Source organism: Leopardus geoffroyi, chromosome C2, assembly GCF_018350155.1.
Source record: "Leopardus geoffroyi isolate Oge1 chromosome C2, O.geoffroyi_Oge1_pat1.0, whole genome shotgun sequence".
Lineage (NCBI taxonomy): Eukaryota > Metazoa > Chordata > Mammalia > Carnivora > Felidae > Leopardus > Leopardus geoffroyi.
The window spans coordinates 45,729,453-45,757,207 of record NC_059333.1 but is presented as its reverse complement, the minus strand read 5'-3'; the positions used below and the strand labels follow the sequence as shown (position 1 = coordinate 45,757,207).

The 27,755-nt window shown below is 35.8% G+C and overlaps 1 protein-coding gene and 1 pseudogene across 7 annotated transcripts in view; one reads left to right on the top strand and one right to left on the bottom strand.

Annotated features, from left to right (window-relative positions):
* EPHA6 (EPH receptor A6) overlaps positions 1–27,755 on the bottom strand; it is an 868,006-nt gene that overhangs the window by 167,280 nt on the left and 672,971 nt on the right. The window lies entirely within an intron of this gene.
* On the top strand, positions 768–1,024 carry LOC123575959 (annotated as a pseudogene).

Genomic DNA, 27,755 nt, shown 5'->3' with positions numbered 1-27,755 from the left:
AACGGTACTGATTTGGAGAGAAGGCAAACCAAGAAACAGACTCTTCACCATAGAGAACAAACTAATGGCTGCCAGAGTGAGGTGTAGGTGTGGGTGTGGGTGGGGGGGTGATATAGGTGATGGTGATTAAGGAGTGCACTTGTTGTGATGAGCACTGGGTATTGTATGGAAGCACCGAGTCACTGTATTGTATAACCGAAACTAATATTACACTATATGTTAACTAAGTGGAATTTAAATAAAACCCTAAAAAAAAGAATGGTATTCATTTGACATGTATGTGGTACGGATTAGATAACAAGATAATTTGGTTTAATAGTTATCATTTCGAGAATTTGGTCTTGAAAATAATCAAGGAACACAGTAAGTCTTGAAAATAATTGAGAATAGCCAATAGAGAGCAAAACTAATCAAGACCCCAATGACTTTGCATCAATTCTGATACTGCAAGTATATGACTGAAGTAGTACCATAAAGGTGTGGTGGTGGCAAAGACATGTCCACTTTTCTAGGTAGCCAATTTGCACTCAAGGTAAACATGTGGGATTTCCTTCCATGTCCCTCCCTGCGTGGTGTAGACACTTAGGTGGACACCTCCTTGAGTCCTTTCAATTCAGATCATGTTATTCCTCATTAAAAAATTTCACATTCTCCCTACTGATGAATTCAAACCCAAGGAATAAGTATGGTTTCAGAGGTAGGTGGGCCAGGTTGCACTGCTTCCAGTCCAGGCCTTGCCTCCTTTCCTATTCCATCATGGGCTCAAGATGCTGCAGTACCAGACTCGGAAGGAATTCAGTCTCTTGGCCCTGACCTTGTCAGTCCTACCAAGACACGTGTGGTTCTCAAATATAGACATTCTGATGGGAGTTTGTGAATTAAATAACAAATGATTTAGTTTGTTTGGTGCATAGAACAGACCAAGATCAAGACGCAAATTGAGAAATTCCATAGTCAACTAATGCAACTTACAGTAGCCAAGGAATCCTGCAGTGTTGCCATGGAAACGGACCAAATGATTTGAAATGAAGACTGTTTTGTCATATTCTTAGGAAGTAAATATCTTTTGAATTTGAGAAAGTGTTGGTACAGAAAATACTTTATGTAACTAAGTGGGCTATTCAGAAGCTGAGAGATGTTTTTTTTTTTTTTTTTTTGTACTTTGTTTTCTAATGTTTACTTTAGAGAGTGAAAAATGTAAATGCTTTCAGTCAGGAAGCTTTTATTTAGTTTTGGAAATTGAACAGGAAATGCATCTATCTTGCAATCTTTTTGCACATTATTGGATGTTGGGCAAAATATATAACTATTCTCTGGTAATTTTGTATCAGTGATTTGAAAATGAGATATCAATTCTTCCTTAAATTTGGTCAATCTCTCTTTAAAAGAAAAGTAATTGTCACCATTTTGCTAGATTGATCCATTTCTTCTGAAGCATAAAATTTATGCTAATGATGACCAACAAATATAAAATATGGTAATGGAATTAATTGCACAGCAGTGTACCTATTTATTAGCATAGTGTCAATATCTTAAAGTTACTACAAAAACAAAAATGCTTTACCTTAAACTTTTCAAATTTAAACTATACTTTTAAATATAAGGGATTCATACTATCATTAGCTTGTTGAGCAAAGACTTACTTTGAATCTAGTTTTCCATGTTCAAAAACAGCTACAGTTACTTTAAATGCATACTGATCACTAATGGACTGAAACTACCATATTACAGAAATATTTGCCACATATTTCCCATTCATATTTTCTCAGAAGTGCTAAGGGTTTTTGAACTGTTAAATCTTTGCATACCTCTATGACATCCCTGCCCATTTCTGTACTAACCTAGGTGTTAAGCATGACTGTCATAAATGTTATACTTTCTTTTTAAAAAAAAATTTTTTACATTTATTTATTTTTGAGAGACAGAGTGAGACAAAGTGATAGTGGGGGAGAGGGCAGAGAGGGAGACACAGGCTTGGAAGCAGACTCCAGGCTCCAAGCTGTCAGCACAGAGCCTGACACGGGGCTCGAACCCATAAACCTCAAGATCATGACCTGAGCTGAAGTCAGACGCTCAACTGACTGAGCCACCCAGGTGCCCCATAAATGTTATACTTTCTGTTAAACTGAAAGTATGGTGTTGTTTGATGTTTATCTTATATTTGCAACCTGAATTTTACCACCTAAGTGTAATGTTCACATGTTGATTACCACATTATTATTTATTTATTTATTTATTTATTTATTTATTTATTTTGAGAGAGAGATAGAGAGAGCAAGCAAGCAGGGGAGAGAATCAGGGAGAGAGAACCTCAAGCAGGCTCTAGGCTCAGTGTGGAGCACGATGTGGGGCTTGATCCCATTACCCTGGGATGACGACCTGAGCCGAAATCAAGAGTCAGCCACTCAACCGCTGAGCAACCCAGGCACTCCAAGATATTTTTTGTTAAAAAAATGGTTTCAAAAATTCTTGACTTTTTACTCCAAACATATAAGAATTTTCATTGTTACTTAAATGTGTGGCTCACTCCTTCCAACACAAAGTAAGAATGCCCTATCTTGGCCTGACCCATTCTAAATGCCCTGATTAAATGCCATCTCTTTTCAGAGGCTTTCCGTTTTCTCACGGCTGGAATAATCTGCCCTCATCTGTGCTCCCTCAGGAGGCAGTAACGCTGCCATGGAAAGCACACAGGTGCTGAAGTCAGAGGGGCTCTGTTTCAAGACATTGCTGTGCCCTAGCCTGCTGGATGACTGTATTCAAGTCACTTCAACTCCCTGAGCCTCAATTCCCATTTCAGTAACATGTAGAAAACAGTCTGTTATGAGGACAATTATACAAGACAGTGTTTTAAAAAATATCTGATACAAAGCAGTCACTCACATAAGGCCTCTACCGACATTTCTTGGCCCTTTTCCCTCTCTCACTTACGTTTTTCCTTGCTGTATAATTGCTTCTGTTCATGACACAACTTACAATAAGTTCTTTGAAGAGTTTCTCATTTTTGTATTTTTATTTCTGACAGAACTGGGCATGGTGTGCTGCATACAGGGTCAGTTGTGAAGGTAAAGACAGGAAGTATAAAGCACATCCACATCTCCCTGACTCATGACAATGTTACTGATGGTTTTGAGAGCAGCTTCTGAGGGTGGAATGACAAAATCCATGTAATTGGTTTAGTGGGTTAGTCAAAAATCGAGTCATTAAAAGTGTTATGGCATGCAAACCCATACTCTCTAGCTCATATGCTCTTTATTCTCAGACAGACAGATGGGGACACTTAATGACACAAACAGCCAGACCAGGGGCCTCCATATATACCCTCCACTTCATTTCTTTCAATATTCTATATGTGTCCTCTCATTTATGCATTTAAGGGACAAAGAGAGAGAAGATTTCAAGGGCAGAGCAATCTTGACTGCTTGAGCCCAAGAGAAATGTGCAGCACAGAACTAAGGATGATGTTCTCTGAGGGAGAGACTGACTCACCATTCATTTTCTGTGGGCCTAATTCTCCTAGATCTGAGCCAGCAAATTCAACTGTGGCCTGAAGCAAACTAATAACAGTGTGTTGGGATCTATATCTAAATATGATCATAAGTGTGAAATGGGCTTGAAGAGAGTCAGGCCTTATTCAGTTTTATGGATCTTTTAATTTTTATCGAGGCCATTCCCATTTTTAAGCTTGGTGACTTTAGGAACCATATTAACTTCCAGGTCTGATCTGAGGTAACACTCATTGCTGGTAATAAGGGAGAAAAATAGAAACAGGCTCAAAGAAGTCTGATTTTATTACTCTTAAGCCACATGAACTGGGCCTGTCCAGATTGCCTAAAATAATACCTCCACCGACAATCTCCCAGCCCCTTGCTGTGCCACCATTTTCACTACTGCTGACCATTAGGTCATCCATGGCAGCCATTAGACTGAGTTCCAAATGAGGGTCGAGGTACATCCTATTCTGTGAGAATTGCTGAAGGAGATTCATGGATTTTATAAAGAGAGAAAGTGAGAAAAAGGGAGCTAGCAGGTGTTGTTCACTGTTGAAAATGCCCCGATCAATGTATTTTTCAGAGCTAATTCCAAAGCAGTTTCAGCCTCTTGTATTATTAGATTACTGGTTCACTTAGCATACACGTTTTTTTTTTTTTTTTATTACGTTTTCAATATTGGCTTGGATGTAAATTTGGGTAGTTTGCTAAGATATTCTTGTGATGGTGCATGATTATAGCTTCTTGGATATAGCGACAGTGTGAGAGGAATGGCAGCTTCTGACATGATATATCTGGAAAGGAAAACATTTGGAAGCAGTTTGAGTGCATTTTATTTCTGCATGGACTCTTTGGGCACCCAGCCACTTTCAAAAGCATTATTTAACAAATTATGGCACCACAAAAAGTATTTTATGCTCTGGATGTTAGTTTTCAAAAGAGGAACCAATAAATGTCTGGAGTAGAGAGAAGTACTATCTAAGAGACGTACTGGAGTGAGTTAAAATTAAAAGGACATTTATATTTGTAAGTGAAAAATAAAAACTTACTGCTTTCAAAGTATTACATTCAATTTTATTGCTACTTAAATAGACTCATTTTGTGTACATGTTGTGTTAATAGAGAAAAAAGATGTTTGTTTATTGATACTTTTAAGGAGCTGAATTATTATATGGTGATGAGTTTATCATCACATTTTATAGTTTCAGAGTTTAGGGAACAATGATGCACTTTTGTTTATATCTGATTTCTAAAAAAAATCCAAACAAAATGGCTCTCTCATTTACCCTTTAAATACTGGCACATGTGCTCTTAAATGGAGCAGGCCGTTGTTATTGTCTGAGCCATAGGTAAATATTGTGTCATATGAATCACCCTTTAGCGTCAATAAGGTTGGGCCAGTGGAGAAGTGGGGTGATGAAACTACTCCCTGGAAGAATGCTGCTCACCCATGTGAGGTAATTTTAGTGTGCTGGCAGAGGTAATTTCCTAAATGGCACCCTGGTGCCCTAGAAGACTTAATTCACTTCAGCTGAATGAGCAGTTGGATCAAGCTCACTCATGGAGAGTTACCCCATTCATACTCAAAGGCATATAGATCTCAAATTGAATATTCTTTAATTGGGTGCATATAACTTTAGGGTAACCTGGGTGCAGGTTTGGGAAAATGTAAATGAATGCAGCCTAATTAGAAAGCTCTATTTAAACTTGCTTTTCAAATCACATTTTCGCAGTACTAGATGGCAGTGACCTAAGAAGATGGAGTACTTCCAAGAAAGGAAAAAGCAAGTGACAATATCACTGCTTAACTGTAATCACAAACTCTTAGTTTGGAAAGAGTCCCAGAAAGTTCGTATTTAAGTACAGATGTAGGTATAATCTAGCAAACTGTATTTATAGAAAAGAAGTGCTGGCAAAGATAAATAATAGATAGTGGAATAGGCTTGTGAAGAAATAAACAATGAAAAGGAGATAGATTTTTGGGTAAATGACATATATAGATCAAATAAAATTGTTGCATAAAGATAAAGTCGCATGTTTGTATGTGTATGTGCGAGTGTGTTTATAAAGTACTGATTCACCAAACTTTAAGCACAATCTCATACAATGAACAAATGTGAGACTTTCAAATATTCAGTCTTTAATGAGACAAAAAAGTATAGTTTCCTCAGCTTTTTTTAATTTATAAAATGTATATCATGAAAAAACCATAAGAATAATCACTAGGTGAAGATACCCCATCTGAAAGAACTTTTACAACCTAATCAGCCTCTTATATCATATGCTGGACGTTCCACAAATGGAACAACGTTGGTTTATTCTTAATGTTGGAGTAAAGTTCTACATCCCTAGTCATGCTCTGACCTCATGGTGGCCAAGATTGACAGTGGCCCGTAAATATCTCTTTCCTCCTTTTTCGTACTTTCAGATTCCTTGATTTTTAGCTGGCAAATAGCTGGCCAGAATAAAGACCATATTTTTGCCAGCTTTCTTATGCATCCAGATGAGGTTATTTGATTAAGTTGTATGTGATCAAGTAAGTGTATGTGTCCCTAAAAGGAGGAAATAGACCATGTTTACCCTTTCCTCTTTCTGAAATCATGGGACGTAAGCATCCATCCTAGGCAGTGTGCTAAAGACAGCCCACTCAAGGATGACGCCTGCGTCTTTGAAAATCATGAAGCCCTCCTATTAGCCATAGATTGCTCTGAATGTTGCTTACGTATGAAAGAAATAATTTTTATTCTTTTAACCCACTGTTATTTGGAATTTTCTGTTACTCCCAACAGAATCTAATCTTAAACTGATTTTTGATTTGCCTCCTTTAACATGCCTGGTTCCTGAATTAACTGTACCAATATCCTATGATTGCTTTATCTCTTTGAATTTGAAACAGCCTTAATAATTATCATTTTGGCTATTCTAGACTATTCTTCATTTTGGCTATTCTAGACTATTCTTGTACATCTCCACCATTAGATAATTTCTATGAGGCCAATATCCTATGATCTTGTTCACTGTATCCTTAACACTTAAAAACTGATAAATGACCAGATGAATCTTATCATATATTTTCTACCATTTTTAGATATAAACCTTTTACTTTTGACAAGAATTAATTCTGGTTAATAAATGCAAGCACCCCACAAGTCATTTCTAATCTAGTTTTAATGCCATAGTTTTGTACATGAATGAGTTTTTATTTTTACCTTTCAACCATAAAATAAAGTGTATACATAAAATAAAGATGGTATGCTTTGAATTTAGAAAAACAAGTAGTCTGCCTCAATTGAATTCTTCTTCCACTTAACTTCTGTAACTCTGGGATCAACCCGAGGACAGAAAATATTGCTGACCCAAAAAGAACCCAAGCTTGTCAAGATTTATATGTCAGGGTATACTTAAGCCATTCTGACAGAAGACTTCCCCAAACTTTGTGCCTCCACCTGAATGTCAGCTGGTCAGGCTGGTTGGTGAGTGGAATGGAGGGAATGTTTGAATGTTTGTACAACTCTCTAGTGGGTGAGATCAATACACTGTTTGTCTCCTACTGATACTACGAACATCATAGGTAGATGTAGCTGCTCCGTGTTTACTCAAGGGAAACATTTACTGAATAACTTTTGTGGAATGTGTAAACTTCTTGAAGCTTTATAGAAATCTAATACATTTTTTGACAATTTTATTATGTGTATTTATAATTTATCTAGAGGATACAAAACAACTTTTTTACAGAAGTATAATTAACATACATTATTAGTTTCAGGTATGCAACATAGAAATCTAATACATTTTGATGGAACTCATTTGTCATTGACACCTTCTATATAGGATGGGTATTTTCTCTTGGAAAAAAAAGATTTCACAGAAAATCTCTTTTGAGATAGCCTTCCTATTCAAACTCCCCCATTCCTCAGGATAGCAAGGATCTAAGGATCATAATTCCTATAATTCTTTCCCCAACATACACACACACACACACACACACACACACACACACACACACACACACCCTGTATCCCTTCACTTAGTGAATGGACTTGACCATTCAGCTAATTGCTAAGTTGGAAACTTGAGGATCATTTAGACCTCTCTCACATTTGTCATCTTAAGGTGCAGTGTTCTATGGATTCCATGTAGAAAATATTGTTGTCAGTCATCTCCTTCTTGCATCTTTACCACAACTGTAAAACTTCTTTAAGTCCACCATTACTTTTACTCGGGACCATTGGAGCCATTTGTTAATTGACTTCCCTATCTTCAGGTTAGCGTCCCTCCAATTGCCCTTACATCAGCTGGCAGGAAGGCATTACCAAGATGCAAATGTGTTTATGTGAATTCCCTGCTTAAACCTTTTAAAAGCTCCCCACAGATTTAAGAATAATGCTTATAATTTAAATTACACTGTAATGCACAAAGATATTCTTATTAAAATTTAAACAATTCAGAACAGTGAAAATTCCCTTTTATCATTCATTTAATCCCTGCCTTTTACTGCTATCATTTTGATGTGTGCACTCTCAGATGTTTTTGTATGCTATGTATGTTTATAAAAGTAGATATGTAAATATGCTTCTTTATGTTTAAACTTGATTACATGTCTTGGAGACCCTCCTTGATATTGATCTACCTCCTTTTTAATTGCATCATAATATTCACTAGGACAAATAAGCAATAATTTATCTAACCATCTCCTTCTTGGTGAGTATTTGGGTTATTGTGTGTATATCTAGAATAGTTACATCATTGTAGGGTTTATGAGTTGAACAATATGTTAATTTTAAAATATGATAAATACGTTCAAATAGTCCACAAGAAGTCTGTCAATTGTGTCAATTTATACTCCTACCAATAGTGAATGACAAGTATGTTCTTATTTTCTCATCCCCTCCCTAGCAGTGGTATTATCAATCTTTTGCTAATTAGGTAAAAACTATTGAAATTTTTGGTATTAATTTGCATATCTTGGGTAATAGTGAGATTAAATACGTTTTCTTATTTTTACTAATCATATTTGTTTTTATGCAAATTGGCTACTCATATTTTTGCTCCATTTTATATAATGGAGTCTTTTAAAAGTGATTTGTAGGAACTCATCATCTAATTTCCATACTAATCATTTGCTTAATAAATATTGCAGTTTTTCTCTTTATCCATTGCTTTTCAACTTGTCAATCTCTCTGGCCACATTTCCCAAAACTGCTTTAATCTAATAACCCTTTGCTCCCAGAGTAAGGAAATGCTTGTAGGCTTATAAACCTATTAACCTGTTTCACATTTCTGTAGCTTCTTCCTACATGTTCTTTCTGCTAACAATATATCCTTTCCTCACCCTTCTAACCAAATTAATTCTTACTTGTTCTTCAAGACTCTGCTTAAGTGTTAATTCCTCTAAGAAAGTTTCTTTTATTCTCATTCTTCTTTAGATGGATCTAATGTGCTTAGCCTGAACCTCATGCACTCGTCCATTACCTATTATTGCACTCAAGTATCAATCCTCCACATCTCTTGTCACTTCTACTAGACTTATATACTCTTTGGGAGTACAGATGGAACATTATTTGTATTAGAATCCTATTAACTGCTCAATATATGTTTGTTGATTGAATGACTCTATAAATTCAGCCTTTAGGATAAATTATTAAAACCATTCCTCTGTTTGATAATGCAATTTGGATTTCTCTGAGAGAAACCTACAGTTCTTCTCAAAGCAATTAAATACTTTCTTCTAAGTTGTTTAAATAAAAGAGGGTGAAAAGTTATTTGGTGCACATTGTATGATAGGTTGATAAATAATATAATATTAAAATATCATGGCTATCATTTAGGCAAAGTATCTTAGAATTGGGAAGAGCCTGAACATTGTGGACATTCTTTTACTGTTCTATTTGCATCTCTGTAACTATGCTCTGTGTCAGTCTGTTTCATCGTTGGGCTTTCCGAACTCATATAAAATCAATACAAAATTTGCCTTCGTGCAACTTCCATCTGTTGGTTTTCACAGTTGTATGTAACAACACTTACCATATCTGGAGAATCCTATTATTGCCACTTACATTTTCTTACTACATTTTGACTGTAGGATAAACATACCTTGATCTATTAGACACTTATTTTAAGTCACACCACCTTAGTTACCCTACTGTTGGAAAAAATATACTTGGTCAATATTGCCTTTAAAATACGTTATCTGGGGGCGCCTGGGTGGCGCAGTCGGTTGAGCGTCCGACTTCAGCCAGGTCACGATCTCGCGGTCCGTGAGTTCGAGCCCCGCATCGGGCTCTGGGCTGATGGCTGGGAGCCTGGAGCCTGTTTCCGATTCTGTGTCTCCCTCTCTCTCTGCCCCTCCCCCGTTCATGCTCTGTCTCTCTGTCCCAAAAATAAATAAACGTTGAAAAAAAAATTAAAATACGTTATCTGGAACTGATCACAGTACACCAGATATAGACTATTAAAGAATCCTTCAGTCATTCAAAATGGTCCCTTTCCTAATGATATCAATGGAACCAAAAATGTAGTTAGCTTTTTGGAAATAGCCATGTCACACTGTAATCTATTATTGAACTTGTGGCCAACAAAAATTCACTGGCATTTTTCAGTTGACCAGCATTAAAGCTTTACTCTACCTAATATAATCTGAAAGCACACTGTTTTATATTTATTCTTTTAAGCTCTTGCTTGTTTTGGCCCTTGTCAGGTATCATGAATTCCTTGTATGCGAGTAAGAAGAATATTATTACCCTTTCTACCCTTTACATATTTTCAAAATTTCTTTATTTATTTTTTAGTGTTTATTTATTTAATTTTGAGAGAGAGAAAGAGAGAGAGAAAAGATGGCAGAGAGAGAAGCAAAGATGGCAACCAGGCTCCACACCATCAGCACAGAGCCCAATGTGGGGCTCAAACACACAAACCTTGAGATCATGACCTGAGACGAAATCAAGAGTTGGATGCTCAACTGACTGAGCTACTTAGGTGCCCTAGTCCAACAATTTCTTTTTTTTTTTTTAATGTTTATGTATTTTTGAGAGAGAGAGGGAGAGGGAGGGAGGGAGGGAGAGAGAAAGAGAGAGAGAGAGAGAGAGAGAGAGAGAGAGAGAGAGAGAGAGAAACAAGCAGAGGATAGGCAGAGAGAGAAGGTGACACAGAATCCAAAGCTGACCTCAGGCTCTGAGCTGTCAGCACAGAGTCTGACGCAGGGCCCAAACCCACGACCATGACCATGACCTGAGCTAAAGTCAGATGCTTAACTGATTGAGCTGCCCAGGAGTCCCCAACAATTTCTAAACTATGTCACTGGGAGGCAGAGTTATTCAAAATAGACAAAGTTGTTATTAAAAGGCCGTGAGTTTGGAATTATTCTTTACTAAGAAATTTGGCTGTTATTTTGTCTTTTACTTAATTCAGCAGTGTCCTACATCTAGGGGTGCAATATAATCTATATGCATTTTGTTATGAAGGTGTGGGCAGAAAGCAGAAGATTTCATCTAACATAATTAAGGGGCATAAGCTTTAGAGTCAGACAGACATGGATCACAGCTTGACTTTGACACCTACAAGCTGTATGATACTGCACAAGTTACTTACCATCCTTGAATTAATCTCTTTATTTGAGAAATGGAGAAAATAAAAATTAGCTTTGTAGTGTTTGTGAGGATTTGTTAAACTATATATGAGAAATGTGCAACATGGTATCTGGCACATAGCAGGCAATCAACAGGCAAATGAGAAATTGTATCAGATTAAGTTGGTCACTCATGAGCCAGCTATGTAACAACACAAAGGAATCCTAAATTAATTTTTAAAAAAAGTCTTATACATTCATTCTGCCCTTGGATTTAAAATCTGGGAACCAGAAGGCCAAGAACTATGTGGTGTATAATTTACTATGATTCTGTTACCTAGCTAAGGTCTTATATTACCGTGAGTGCCTTATAACTCAACAAGTATGTTAAAATATCACATAAAACACAAAATAGGAAAAAAGGAGCAACTAAGGGATTAGTGTTTAAGATCACATAAGCATTAATCAGAACCATATAGATTTTTTGGTCCAAGAAAGCTTCTACTTTAGATAAACTGCCAAGATTAAAAGGATAGTTTGCATATATGGATAAAATGCTGACTAAAGGAAAAAAGTAAAACTGGATTAAAATAACCTTATGGTTTTATGAACAGAAAGTGGCAGCAGAGGTATACTGAAATGCTGCTAATGTGCTACACATTGCAGTGTTGGTCTTGAGTCCAGAGCTCTTTTATAAGCAAGTTTCATTGACCTTCTACATTTCACATTGACCTTGATGCTTATAAACACTGCAGGGCTTGGCAATTAGTCTTTGGTGAACTGAGAATTCACTTCTTTGTAGGTTCTTATTGTTCGATCTCAATTAAAAGCTATTTAATGGCAAGTTCATGGGGAGTCAAAGTAACAGAAAAATTAGGGTCTAATGTATGTTGTGTAGTGTGAAATAGAGAAAAGAGTTTCAAGTTGCAAGGCAGACTTTCTTTTGTCTTAGGGAAATAAGATTTATGACTTACATGTAATTTTTGTCCTTTGAAGGTTACATCATAATGAAATAATAAGAAAAAATGGCATTTGAGATGATAATGCAGTAGCCAGGTCACTGAGAGAGTGACTTCTCTAAAAGTACAAGAATTTAACTCACAACTCAGCTTTAGAATCTATCAATTAGCACTTACGTTTTGGAGAAATTACCTGACATAAGCGATTATTTCAAAAGACGATATTTTAACTCTAGAACTTTTTAAAAAAGGAGTGTTTTCCTCTTGAATCTTCTTTGTGTCAACCCCTATAATCCCATTTCTACCATTTTACCTCTGGCCCTTACTACCCTTAATTGTGACTATTGCAATAGGCTGCTAATTGGTCCCTCTGCTTCTACTCTTTCCCTATTCGGGTTTATTAAGTTCTTGGGCTACCCTGGCAGCAGTATTTTGTAACTATTGAGACTGCTGCCCCGGATGACAACTCCCTACTGTGATACATGTGACGTGTTTCTATGTGACAACAGAATCTGACCTGGGCTCTGCCTACCATGTGCAATTCCATTCATCTGGGACTCTACCCCTGAATTTGGGCTTTGAGTTTCTAACTGTTTTTCCCTGACTCTCTATGTGAACTATTTCAGTCTGACCTTTCTCGGTTCTTAACAGAATCTGAAGATGACTTCTTTGTTGCCACATTCTGGCTTCTGGACTCTACAGTTGCTTGTAGAAGGATATTATTTCCTTGCACTCTGGCCGGGATTTAACCTCTAGCTTATCCTAGCCATTTTGTACACTACCCCTTCAGGAAGACTTGTCATCTTTCTATTCTTCAAGACTTTCTAACATTCAAAAAAAAACCTTCTAGTATTAAAAACTTTCTATTTCATTTTCGGTAGGGTTAAAATAGTATGGTTTAGTATTTAAGGCTTTCCATAATATGATTTAACATATCTTTTGGATTTATACCCTAATACCTCATCATGTAAACCTAATGCTTAAGGCAGACTGAGATGCTCCCTGTCTCCGAAATACAGAAATGCTCTTCTTGTCTTTGTGCCTTTGCTCATACTGCTCCCCTGACCTAGGATCCCTGGCATACAATCTTTTTGCTTGTTTGAATCCCAGGCACCTTTATCCTCCCAATTCATGGCCTTTTTCCTCCATAATATTCTCCTGACCACTCACTTCTATGACTCCTTCACATTTGTATTTGTATCACAATTTTATTTTATTTTCATGTATTTTTTTATTCTACTTACACGGACTTCAACCATAAAATTGCTGTTGGCAGCTGGGTAACATGTTAGTAGTGCAACCCAGTAATCGTGCCAGTGGATACTTCACAGTAAAAGAGTTTCTTTCATATAGCATTCAACAGGGTTTGATTCAACAAAAGCCATGGTGACTTACATAATGCCCGTCTGGTTCTGCATTCTTGTACAGAGAAAAGCCGTCAGAGGGTAATGGTTGATCACAGCAAGCATTTGCTTAACATGCAACAGGAAAGAAGGAACTCTGTTATTTTATATAAGTGGGTATATTTTTACACGCATATTGGAAAGTACCAGTAGCTACAGAAATAATGTTTATAATAAGTTCAGTGTTTTCAATATATGCTGATGCAAGAATAAGAATTCTTTCCAATTAAAACAGAAGTCTTGCTCTAATCTTTTGTCATGAGAAGTATTTTTATCAATGTATATAACATTTACTATGTTCTTAATATTCACAAATACATTCTTAATAATATAAATATATATTCAGTTAATCTTCCTAACAATCCAATGAAAAAAGAACTACTACATCTTTTTTTTTTCTTTTGGCAGAGAAATACTTGCTCAATGTCACCTAAATAAGTGACAGAACAGGAAATATAAGCAACCTGATGAGAGAGATAAGTGTATGTAAAATAATAAGGGTAACACAGCATTTTAGATGCCAAGTTAGATATTTGAGGAGGGCACAGTAGGGGAAAAAGGAAGTCATGATTCTATAGGAAGTAGGGAAGCCTTGATTTGAACCTAAAAAGGAAAAGTGATACTAAGAAAGAAGAGAGGAACATTCCAGGCAGAAGGAGCTGCTCTAGGGAGTATGGTGCTCTCTGAGTGCTTTAAGTGATTGAATGGAGCTGGAACATGTACAGCAATTATCAAAATGATCTGAGAGAGGAAGCAAGTGCCAGGTCAATATAGGACTTGAATACTCTGCTAAAAAACTTGAATTTTCTATATTAAACTGTGAGTAAACTTGAAAACTTTTAAGCAGGGGAGAATTTTATCTGTTTTGCATTTTATAAGGATCACTCCTGCAGCTCTGGGTAGAATGAGTTGGAGAATGGCAAAAATGGAGGCAAGAGATAAAAGTTATGTGATTCTCCCTTTTTTTAAAAAAAATCAGTGTTTATTTATTTTTGAGAGAGAGAGAGAGAGAGACAGAGCGTGAGCAGGGGAGGGGCAGAGAGAGAGAGAGAGGGAGACACAGAATCTGAAGCATGCTCTAGGGTCCGAGCTGTCAGCACAGAGCCCGATGTGGGGCTCGAACCCACAGACCGGACTGTGAAATCATGACCTGAGCTGAAGTTGGATGCTTACTGACTGAGCCACCCAGGCGTCCCATGTTAATTTAGAAAAGAAATGATGAGAGAACTTAATAAAGTTAGTAATGAAGATGAACTGAGGGAGATAGATTTAAGAAGCAAGAGAATGTGGATCTGGATTAGATGTGAAGAGTAAGAGAAAGGGGCAATCTATGATGCATCCTGGATTTATGATGAAGGAGAAGCAAGAAAGATCATGACTTCTGTTTTGGACATATTCTGAGTGGTGTATTTAATATCCAGATGGAGGAGAGCACCCAGCCATTGCATATTTGGAGCTCCGGGGAGTGGTGCTGGCTATGACTGAATTTGGTAATGCATGAATGGTCAGGATGAGCACAGTAAAAAGAAGGTTGGGGGTCAAATATTGGTCTCCCCAAACCTTAAGGGCAGAGGAAGAGGAGGACATGATAAAGCCAGAGAATAGCTAGTCAGAGGAGTAGGAGGAGAGCTGGGAGAGAAAGGGAATTGAGTAGGACAAGACAGGCTTTCTAGGAGGGAATAGGCAAAATGGCTAGTGTTATAAAGATATAATGAGATGCCCAACACTAATAAAATGGTTGTTAAATATTATTTTCAAAATATCAAAAGACTTAAAATAGGTAAGTAATACTATATTTCAAAAACATTAAAATAAAGTAAGTTCAAGTTTAATCCTGACTGACTCCAATGTGGCTGTTTCTTACAGATGATACAAAGAATAGCGTGAGCTGGATGGTTTGCACCAAGGGAAGTTTATTCTCACATAGTTCTGGAGGCTAGAAGCCTGAAATCAGGGTGCTGGTCCCATTGATTCCTACTAAGAGCTCTAAGGGAGAATTTGTTCCATGCTTGTATCTGCTGGAGACCATTGTCAATCTTTACTGTTCCTTGGCTGGTAAAATAAATCACTCCACTCTCTATTTCTGTTTTCACATGGCTGTCTTCTCCCTATGTGTCTCTGTGTCTTCCCATGGCATACTCCTCCCTGTATGTCTTCTCTCCTCTTATAAGGACACCAGTCATATTAGATTAAGGGCCTACCTTACTCCATTATGATCTCATCTTAACTAATTACATCTATCACCATTCTACTTCCAAATAAGGTCACATACTGAAGTACAGTCAGAGAGGACATGAACATGTCTTTTTGGGGGACACAATTCAATCCATAACAGTGGCTATCACTATACTGGACACTGCCACACATTATCATATGAAATCTTCATACCGCTCTGTAAAGAATGTATTATTAGCCCCATTTAATTGCTAGATTTCTTCTATCGTATGCTGCATGAATAATGTCCTTGGAAGTTGTGTAATAGAGCAGGACTGAATTTATTTTTAGCACATATGCCATTTTTACCAAGTTTTTTTTCTTTATGAAATAATTCATAGAATTGCAATGATGAATGTATTTTTTAAATTTAAATTCCAGTTCATTAACATATAGTGTAGTATTGGTTTCGGGAATAGAATTTAGTGGTGATGAATGTATTTTTAATAACTTACATATGAAGAAAGTAAACTCAGAAAGGCTTGTCAACCTACTCAAGGTCATACAATTAGATCTTTCTGCCTTTATTCCCAATGCTCTTTCCATAACACTATAATATTAAGTGTGCCAGATGTGATGTCATCTTCAGAATAAAAAATGAACCCAATTGAATATAGTAGACATCTGCTTTTGCTTGCCTGCAATCCATTTTCTTTGGGTCTTAGAAGAACACACTGACTTTCCTTAAAAACAACCTTTGCTTTCTCTAATTTCATGTGGTTTCTATTCTGTAGTGGTGAAGTTTCAAGACACCCCTCCATTCCAGTTGAGCTCCAGAGATAAGCCTATAGCATGTCAGATCGATGACGCTCATTCCAGGATGTTGTTACAAAGAACAGGGAATAAAGGCAACTATTCATTGGAATTGAAGTAGGTAGGGGATTAACATCAAAATACAGTGGGCTGTCACATGGCGACAGTTCACCCTGAGAGTGAAGCCATTATAGAATAAAGCATAGCCAATAGATTGAAAGCAACTTTTGTTTTTAATTCTAGATCCAGCCATACCTGCAGCTAAAAGATCCTAGATTTCTAGTTACAAGAGTCAACATAACCTCTTTGGATTAAGACAATATGACTTGTCTTTTATTCTGTTTATCATGTCTACTAATGAACAGAAGTTCTTAATTTTAAGGCAACCAAATATACAAATAAATCTTTTCTTCTACGGGTTAAAAAAAAAAAAAAGACAATATGACTTGGATTTCTGTGACTTCTTACAAAAGCTGCCTTGATTTTACAAATAAATTTGAATAATCAACATATAAAACTGACTTCAAGTCATGATTGTCCAATATAATCCTAACTTTAGTAATAACTAAGTATGTGACTTTTAGCAGATTCATTCTTTATAGTTTCAGGTTTCTCATTGAAATCGAGGAGGTTTGGCTAGATAGAGTAAGCACTGAAACTGTCTTCTGGTAGGATTGATAAATTCTATAAAGGCTCTTCCTATCTTTATGATGTCTTCCAGGGGCAAGACCTTGAAAATTCTTAAATCTTAATAAACATGTGTGAATGTATATTTGTATTCATAATGTGTAAATTCTGATATTTTACTATATTAATATCTAATACATTCAAGTTACATTCTGATATTTAGTTACCATCAGAGCTTACTTAGTATGATTTTAAGAAGTTAGAATTATTTAGAAAGCAGAATTTAAAAACTTTCTTTCAGAATTTATAAATCATACACATAGTTATTCCATTACACATATTCTTCTCTCTTTAAAAGATGTAATTAGAGATAATAATCACCTGTAAGAATAAGATTGTTAACATTGCTACAAATGCACAATTACTTGATTTTTTTTTCCGTAAGCTAATTTTCCTTGGATATTTATAATGGACTTTATAAATCATGGCATCTGATTAATGTAGGGGACTTCAAGGAGCTGTTCCTGACTGCTCAGATTCCTTTTGATATTTATTCAATTGATTTCTTCAGGCCCTTGTGAAACAAAATTTTCTTTTTTAAAAAAATGAATTTTAGCAGGAGACTCCTTAGGCTCTCTTCTGGTCTTTATTACTCTCTGTAAACTACTTCTGTCTTGGTATATGGATTGGATATCACTGATATCACCTCTATGCTGATGGGAGTCCTCTATCCTCCTTTTTCTACTCTCTTTTCTGACATTGGGAATGATATTTTTTTCTGCCTTGAAGGTCTGTATATGCCAGACATTTACCTGGACCATGCCTAAGCTTTCATTCTTGTATGACCTCTGATTATGCAGCAATTGGTCTTAAAGGGTGTAACTAACAGCTGCTGACAGCTTTTTCAGGTTTGACATTAGCTTCAGAGGTCTTTGCACATTTAATAGTAATTCTATGTATTGATCAAATTCAACAAAATGTTACTATTTTCTTCTTCTTTTTTTTTCTTTTACACGATCCATTATGCATGAATTATTTTCTTTTTGGGAAAAGAAAAAGTTGGATAGCAATTTTTGTCATGACTTATGTGTCATGGGTTTTAACACTTAATATGACTTGGAGTTTTTATCTATTGAATCTTCCTTTAAATGCCAACCATGCACCATGCAGCAATGTACTGGGCCTGGAGGTACTGAGAACAATCTGAAAAATTTGCCTTTTAGTTAAATTGGCTTTGTGGCCCATTTTTGTGAATATGCTATTTTTAATGTTCATTTTATTTCCTTACAGTAAACAAAGTGTTCATAAGAAAAAAAAATACTGGATCATATACTCAGCATTCAGAATGTATAATTTTAGCAATCAACTTAAATTTTACTGTGAAAAAATTAACTGCAATATTTTATATACAATATAATATTTTGTAATTAATATAATATCTAAACATTTAATATGATATTTAAATAATATAATATTTTATAATTATAAAACCTATATAATAGAATTGTCATTATTATTATGAAGCATGACAAGCATAAAGTTAAAACTACAAATACTTCAAAATGGTATGAAACAATAACAAAAAAGTCTACCAGCACCTGTAACCCTCTTTTTATATGGTTCTGATTAAAGGCTTAGATATATTTTTATCAAAGCCTTTTAAAGTATTATTTTATGCTGATCAAAAAGGATTTGAATAATATAACAGAAAGTGAATTTAGAATAATAGTCATAAAGTATTATTTTACTTCCATTTGTCTTTTCTAGGATACATTAATGTTGCCTGTACCTGTATATGCTGGCAATATACACTATGTATGTAGCGGACAGAAGAATAATGGAAGGCAATGGAAAACAGGAAAGAGGACGAAAGACAAACAGCCATGACACTGGGAGAGACAGGAAAAAAAAAACATATGTGAGGGGGAAACAGCAATGTCTACAATTTATTCATTGATTGAATGAAAAGTAGCTAGTGGCCTAGTAAAAGGCTCAGCTCTCTAAAGAACCTGAGGTGAAGGCTACCAATCTTGAAACTGTCTGTGGGAGACACTAGCTGAGTGGATGCCCTTATCCAAAGACAGGAAGTTCTGCAGCATTTAGCTGCCTATGGCTGTGAGAACAGCCTGCCATTCAGGCTGGAGATGCCTTCAGCCAGCTGGAAAAGCCTCTCATCTCAGCTGTATCACCCTCCGACAATTCAAGTGGTCTCTCTTCTTCTGTCCTCTCCTAAGCTTCAGTAGATAAACTCTACACTGGGAGAGAAAATCCGATTAATATCTTATTAATTGCCAAATCTACTACGTCTCTCCCTGTACTTGTGCTGAGGGAACCAGTTCTCTGCCATGAATTGGTAAAGAATAGGTAGGTGGAGTTGAACAAAGGAGACCAAGATGAACAACCAGAGCAGGTGGCTCGTCTACAGCAGCTACAGTTGATGAAATAGAAGAGTCATTGGACATGTGCACTGAGAATTCTTGAGATAATAAGTAAGATTTTAAAAAGCGAAAGGAAAAATGCACCAGAGAAATTGGAAAAAAGGAGGACACTACTGAAAATTCAATACTCATTTTTAAAAGATCTTAAGATCACAGGAGAATGGCAGATCTCGACTTAAGACATGAAATATGAAGGAGGACAGACTCAGGATACTAAGTGTGCATGTTCTGTGAGTTCCAGCAGGAGTGAAAAAATTGAGGAGAAGCAATTTTCAAAGAAACAACTGAAGAGAACTACCTTGAAGTAGGGAAAAAGTGAATTTACAGTTCTTGAAGCACATGAAAGCCAATCAAGATGTATGTAAAGAAGACATATTCCTGGATATATCTTGTAGTCATATAAGATGAAGAGACTATCTTATACCTTTCCAGATAGACACAGGAAGTTAACATCAATGTCTCTCATTAATAATGAGTTACATACTCCAGGTTAATAAAGAGTTAGGGACATGAATAGGCAATTGTCAGAGAAAGAGATGAAAATGGTCAATAAAAATAAAAAATAATGCATATATAGTTTTTAAATAATGCATAAGAAATTATGCATTATAAAATCATAATATACAATATAAATATATAATTATATATTCTATAAAATATACAATATATGAAATGATATAAAGGTAAAAATAATGCATATATAGTTTTTTATAATGCATAAAATTAACATATATAGTTAAAGATGCAAATTAAAACAATAATGAGGTGTTTTATGATCAATTAGATTGGTAAAAATTTTATTAAAGATGAATAATTGGTAGAATTAAGTAAAAAACAATGAGCATTCATTCTTTTAAGAGGATTCTAAGTTTGCACAATATTTTGGAAAGTAATTTGCAGTATCTATTTAAAATTTTTTTAATGTTTATTTATTTTTGAGAGAGATAGAGAGGGCACAAGCAGGGGAGGGGCAGAGAGAGAGGGAGACACAGAATCTGAAGCAGGTTCCAGGCTCTGAGCTGTCAGCATAGAGCCCGACGCGGGGCTCAAACTCACGAACCGTCAAATCATGACCTGATCCGAAGTTGGACACTTAACCGACTGAGCCACCCAAGCGCCCTTGCAGTATCTATTTTAAAATAGTATCACCCACACTTTGGCTTAAGAATTACAATTCTAGGAATCTATCCTATGATAATAAAAGCATAATGTGGATCCAAATTATAGCACAGTTTATAAAAAAAAAAAAAACGGAAGCAATCTAAATGTTTACTGTTAAGTGAAATGTTAAATAAAATATAACCATATAACTTAAGGCAGACATGAAAAAGAGGGATATTTAATGTGCTAATCTGGAACATAATATTGTAGCATGGCTATCATGCCCCAACACCTATTATTTCATTTTTCTACTGTGGAAAAGCCCATTTTTAAAAATTAATTTATTTTTTATTGAAAGCTAATTCACATATCATAAAATTTATCCCTCTAAAGGGTTTTAATTCTGTGATTTTAGTGGTGTGCAGCATTCAATACTATCTGGTAATGCTTTAAAATGTATCCAGGATTTGTTTTGATCAGGTATGGTAAGACAGACTGACAATGATAGTCATACAGGAATGAGTTTTTATATTCAAACATCCCTACTAGAAACAGGAAACATCACACACCACACAGGGCCACATGAGAAGCACCATGGTTGGTCAGGAGGTAACAAGAGTGAGGGGAAAATGTGGATGAGAGCCTTACCTGGGATTTTAGCAGGAAGGAATGAGCAAGGCAATGTAAGCTGATCAAGTGAGTTTACAGTTGACTAGTTGAAATAATTTCTGGGGCTTCAGGGTATAGGGGCTGAGCCTAGTTGTCTGATACTTGGCTCTAGGATAGTTAGGACCAGGGAATAATAGTTTGGGATGGGAGAGTTCAATAAAGAAGGTGGCGGGTGTGGGGTGGGGGTGTGTGTGTATAGGTTTTGGATTGATTTGTTTACATATGAAAGGGCCACTTGTGAATGAGTCCACTACCCTCTCTAGGAATTGATTGCCCTGGAGGGGCAGTTTCTTTAGGATCAGCAAGTCCCAGATGTCAAAACATCAGAAAATACAGAAAATAAGAAGGCATTATTAATACAGATAACAATATCATTAAGATAGGGACTGCATTTCCCAGCCTCCCTTGCAGCTGTTCTCAACACAACTTTTGCAGAATGTTCTTAATGTGAGTAGCAAGCAGCATCCTCCTTCCTGCTGGCTAGAGATGGCCAGGACAGGTAGAACTAGGGCAGAACCATAACAGGGAGATTGAAGTCCTATGCAGTGGGGAGTGGAAAATGAGATAGAAAGAAACTGATCTCAAATGACCATGGACCCTCTAAAAAGCTCTGTACTGTCTATCTAGACTCATGTGAGGAAGAAATTTATATATTACTTAAACTACCATGATTATAGCTGTTAAGTTACTCATAGCCAAACCAAATGTTCAATAATAGAATGCCTAATTTAAAAAAAAAATATTGAAACTAATTTGTATAGCATGATTCCAGTGAATAAAACTGTATATAGAGAGGTACAGACACAGATGCTTCTATATATACATGTATAGAAAATTTAGGAAGATGATCTCTGGATTATTAACAGGGATTAACTCTAGGAGATGGAACTGGATGGCAGAAGAAAAATCACATTATGTTTAACAAAGTTTTTTTTTAAATGGCAAGTTATGATTTGTTTTTACTCCTTATATTTTTGATTTTGTTTAAGTACAAATTTATTTTTTTTTTCAACGTTTTATTTATTTCTGGGACAGAGAGAGACAGAGCATGAACGGGGGAGGGGCAGAGAGAGAGGGAGACACAGAATCGGAAACAGGCTCCAGGCTCTGAGCCATCAGCCCAGAGCCCGACGCGGGGCTCGAACTCACGGACCGCGGGATCGTGACCTGGCTGAAGTCGGACGCCTAACCGACTGCGCCACCCAGGCGCCCCGTTTAAGTACAAATTTAAATAGCAAAAAGGTCCACTTATTTTCTTAGCTCCATTTACAAGCAGCTTTTAAAAAAATAAAAATTATAGTTAATAAACAGCATAATCATAGGTATACTAGTTTGTTGCTGTTAGCAATGTATTTGGTTTCCTAAAATATTTTTCTTGTCAGTCTGTTGTGAATCACCCTGCAAATCTGATAGTGTCTCCTATTGTTATATATAGATTATACACACAAGCATAGAGTTATGCTCATAACTATCAAGACCAAACAAATTAATTTTCTAGAGATTTTTTTAAAAATCCATGAAGTGAGCACTAATTACTTCTTTGTTGTCTTTCCTTTTGGGAAATGTCCCTTGTTTGTTCCAAGCTATTCTTGTAAGTTTTTCTCCTTCCAGAGGGGGAGGTATGTGACACAGTCTGCCCAGAGCGTCCCATCCACCTGGACACAATTATACCAAAGATGGGCATGTGGCCCAGCTAGGGACAATTTAGTCAATAGATCTGCAGGGAGTCATCTTTCCAGCAAGGAGAAAGAATCTGCCTAAAAAGGAAGCCAAAGGGAGCATGCAGAGAAAAGTAGAGGCTATCTATCTAATCTATCATCTATCTATCTATCTATCTATCTATCTATCTATCCATCTATCTAACCATCCATCCATCCATCCATCCATCCATCCATCCATCCATCAGTGATTTCACTGTTTTTTTGAACCCCTGCATGTAGCTGTTCTTGGATTACTACACTTCTCAGGTATGTGGCTCAGTAAATTATTTTTGTTTTTTCTTAAATTAGGATGAGTTGGTTTTGTGTTGCTGATTAATTTACTATTTTATTTGGGGAGATGTTTCCCTCCATTGTTTCAAGGGTTTGGTTATAGAAAAAAGTATGTATACAGATAACATTCTATTTATAAACTGGCCAACTCTCTTGCAAATTGAGTCTATTAGAAATGAAACCTAACTCATAGGTAGAGGCATATGGAATTTCCTACATTCAATAATTTTTCATCTATAAAAGTGGCAATTTTGTCAGGTTGTTCAATTTAATATAAAGATATTTTTCATCATAGCTTAGAAACAAAATCCCAACACAATATTTGTTTATTTTAGGAAGTACAGACAATATGAAAAATAACAAATGAAAACAAAACAAAATTATTCTAAGGCTATAATCCAAAAATAAACACTAACTTGGTTTAGAAAATAATTTTATTGGAACAAAAAACTATTAAGTTAATAATAAGTTTGCTATTTTGGGAATCTATTTAGCTAAAAAAAAACGCATGTTGCTTTCCAATAAATATGCTTCATAAGTTAATTTACTTTCTAAAAATTTTCTGCTTCAAGCTTTTCTTTGAGTTCATTTTTATTAACTAATTTGCCAACAGGCTAATCCATCTAAACTGGAATGACTTCTCTATACAATTCTCAACATATGCAGTGTTTGATAACTTCATTATTTACTACATAATCCCAATTCCAGAGTCTTTATATTAATGATATGCCTGGTTTATAAATAATTATAAAAAGGTAAGAATCCTATTATATACAATTTGATATATTATAAAAATATTTCATAGCGCTTTAGTCTACATTTTAAGTTTTAGACTGAATAATCTATTTGGTCTAAACAATCTATAGTTGGTAATGTGCCAAAATAATGGCATGAGTAAAACTGGGAATTCTAGAAATGCTAGTATGGTATTGTTTTAATGATATTGTTAAAATGGTTCATTTATTTATAAAGCAAATCTCCAGAGTGTTTACTTCTGTATATTCTAGAACATTCGTTGGTGCAGAGTATTCTAAGCACATCAGAATAAAGACTACACCATTTATAAAATTATATGTACAAGAGAAGAAAATAAGGCAAGATATAGGATAAAGAGTGTCTGGGGAGAGGAGGTAGGGTATTCATATTTTCAGACACCAGTCTGGTAAGGATATTTGGTAAAATCATGGCAGTGAACAAGAACATGGGGATCCCTGAAGCAGCAGTGAGCTTGGTGTGTTCCAGGAACACAGATGGTCTGGAGCACAGGGTGGTAGGAGGGGACAGAAGTAGAAGACAACATCTGAGAAGAAAGCAGGGTCCAGATCATTAAAGGCATTGCAGACCAAAGTAAAGACTTGGCAATTTTTTTTCCTAAGTGCAGTTTGCACATTTTTTCTTTAAATCACTCTGAGTATGAAAGTGGGTTGTGGTAAGGGCAACAGTGAAAGCAAGAAGAGGAGTTACAAGGCAATTGCATTAGTTTCAGAAAGATATCTTTAATTTAAGGTATGAGAGAGTCACAAAGTAGACATTAACAGGCTCCACAATATGTTCATTTAACTATAACTGTCCTGACCATTGAGGACAATATTTTGTAGGACAAATTTCCATTTGGGCAAATAAAAAGGACATGAAACATTTAAAAATAATAATAAAGAAAAAGTTACAGCTTTTGAAAATCAGAATATAGGTTTCCCTGACTATGGGAAAGTAGAGGTTTCCTGCGAAAATTTTGGAAAGCTGAAATGATATAAAGCAAAGAATATTCCCTGCTTTCTGGAAGTTTGCCTGAGACCATATTTTTAGGGAAGATCTACACTATTATGGTACTAGCATATGGTATTTATAACTAGATAATAATTGTTTTCTGCATCAATAAGGAGGTAGTTTCTGAACAAAATGTAGAAACTACAAAACTAGTATTTACTGCAATACCCACCTTTAGTGTTACGCAGAGAAGTTAATGTTTGATATAGGTGTACTTTATCTTTCCATGATTGACATCAAGATTCTAAATGATAGTATGGCTTTTGTCATCATGTCTTTGAATAACACATTATTTCCTAAAAGAAGGTTTTTTTTTCCTATTGTATAGGAGACATCTTTAACACAAGCAGAAATATACCCCTCAACCATGAAATTTACAACTGGATTCTTCATAAGCTTTTGAAGGGATTCAAATTTGATTTAGAGAGGGATTTGCTCCATTCATACTAGCTTTCCTACAATCTTTTTCTTATCGGCTTTCCTGGACAGTTCTCAATTTCTTAATTAGTAAGAAGTGTAGACATCTATACTTAGACTGAAGGGTGGGCCACTTTAACAACTGAGAATTTCCCTGTAGCTAAAACTTGGGGAAGATACCAAATGATTAGTAGCAATATTTTACCTATAGGAATGGCTTCATTTGCTTCACCTTATAAAACAATAGTAGTTTTAAGCTTTACATGTTGTACAATTAAAACTTTAATCATGTGGCAAATGTAGTCTTCCAAATGTTTTACTTGGAGGTAGTGTGAAATATTTTCTGAATCTATTATCAATCAATGCTATGACCCAGGACTATTGTTTGATTCAGGCAGAAAAAACTTGGAATACTGACAGTGACATAAGGGAACTTTTTTTTTTAATATATAAAGTTATTTACCTAAAATGTAAGATAATGATATGAATTACAAATCCTTTTTCAGGGAAATAACTAGTTTCTGCATTTTTTGAAACAAACTAAGAAATCCCAGTAGACTGACCCTTGATTCTTCCTTTCTTTGGAGTGGCCCCTTTCTTTGCTTGATTTTCTCCATCAGCCTTATGCTTCCTATCCAGACCTGTTTTCCCCAGGGAATATCCTGGGATTTCTTGCAATGATATGTAATCTATATTAAAGAAATCATTAAATCACAGAAACTGTAGCTAATGGAAGGCATTTCTGTATACTTTCATTCCAGTGTAATGGAATACTTCAGTGATTAGGTACATGAAATAGTGATCAAGTCGCAGAGGTGCTATAGCTTTCTATATTTATGGATAGCTGTACCAAATACAATAGCATGTCTCATATAATATATAGCTATGCCAAAATGAAAACTGAACTTATTTCAAGGAAATCATGCCATTAATGTTTAGGGGAAAGGTCGATGCATTATTTTCAGGGCTAAGAAACCTGAAATAGTCATTGCATCTGAATGAAAAGGAGAAAAAAAACTCACTGATGTCTCTGGTTGGCATTTGTGATGAGTGGAAAATGAATAAATTCACTTGCAGTGATTGATGTAACCTAATAAAAATGTCGATAAATTCACATCACTGTGTTGCTATATCTCAATCACGAGCGGACTAAGTTGTGCCTACTTTCTTTTCTCAGGCATAGGAAACACACTACCATATTTCTTCATCCATTCTGAAGTTGGGATTGAATGATAAGTGATATGACTTAGACTACATAACGTAGAAGTACGTAAAGATGAATTAGTTGTGTTCCTACTTCCAAGTTGATTCTTATCTACAGTAGAAAGAGACACGTACCTAAATAATTATAATGCAATGTAGTAGGCAGCGAAAATTTCAGAGGACAAAAACAGCTAAAAATATGATTGTTGCTCAATGGAATGAAAAACTACAAAAGTACAGAGAATCACAATTATGACAAAAGCTGCCAATTTCATATAAATGTGATTGATGTTAGACAGTGTTCAGATTTAGAACTGGCCTTGAAGTCTAAAAAATTAAGTTCCTTCTTTCGTTCTTTCTTCTTTCTCTTCTTTTTATTCTACCCCTATCTTCTCCTTCCTTTCTCCCTTTCATATCATTTTCTTTCATCCATATGCACTTAGTGCTTACTCCATTGCTCAGCACCATGCCAGGTGCCACAATAAATAAAATAAAAACTGTCTTCAACAGACCTTGACCTCCCCCCAAATGCCCATTCCAGTACAAAGGATTTCCCATTCTATTCAAAAGGAAATAAGTTTAAAATACATAGTAGGGGATATATATTAGAAATTTGGGAGGAGGGAGATGGAGGGGAGAATGAAGTAGAGTTGGGATAGAAAATTGGGATTAAGTAGAGAAAATGAGGTAGCCATACACAGCCATACACATTCTTTATTATCAAGAAACTAAGGGTCATCAGAAACCAAATAAACCTGTTTCAGAGAGATTCTAGCTGCTCAGAGTACATGAGTACAGCTTTGGTATCTAAGCGAAACCCTGAGGAACCAAGTAGAGAAAGACTATTTCCTTGCTCCACTTAGCACAGGACCCCACAAAATTCTGGGGTTTTGAAAACCCAGATAAATGCATTAATGGCAGGATTGTTTTATTCTACTGATAGGCAGTGACTGGGCTGGGGAAACCTCCATAATAGCTGTTAGCAGGTAGTGTGTACATAAGAGGGAGCCCCAACAGGTAGCAACTAACAGATTGGTTGGACTGTTTCAGAACAAAACCTCAGGGCATCAGAAAAGGGTGCTAAGGCCCTAATCCTGTGGTATAAGGGCTAAGAATACAACAGACTTCTGGGCCACATATAAATGGTGGTTATAGTAC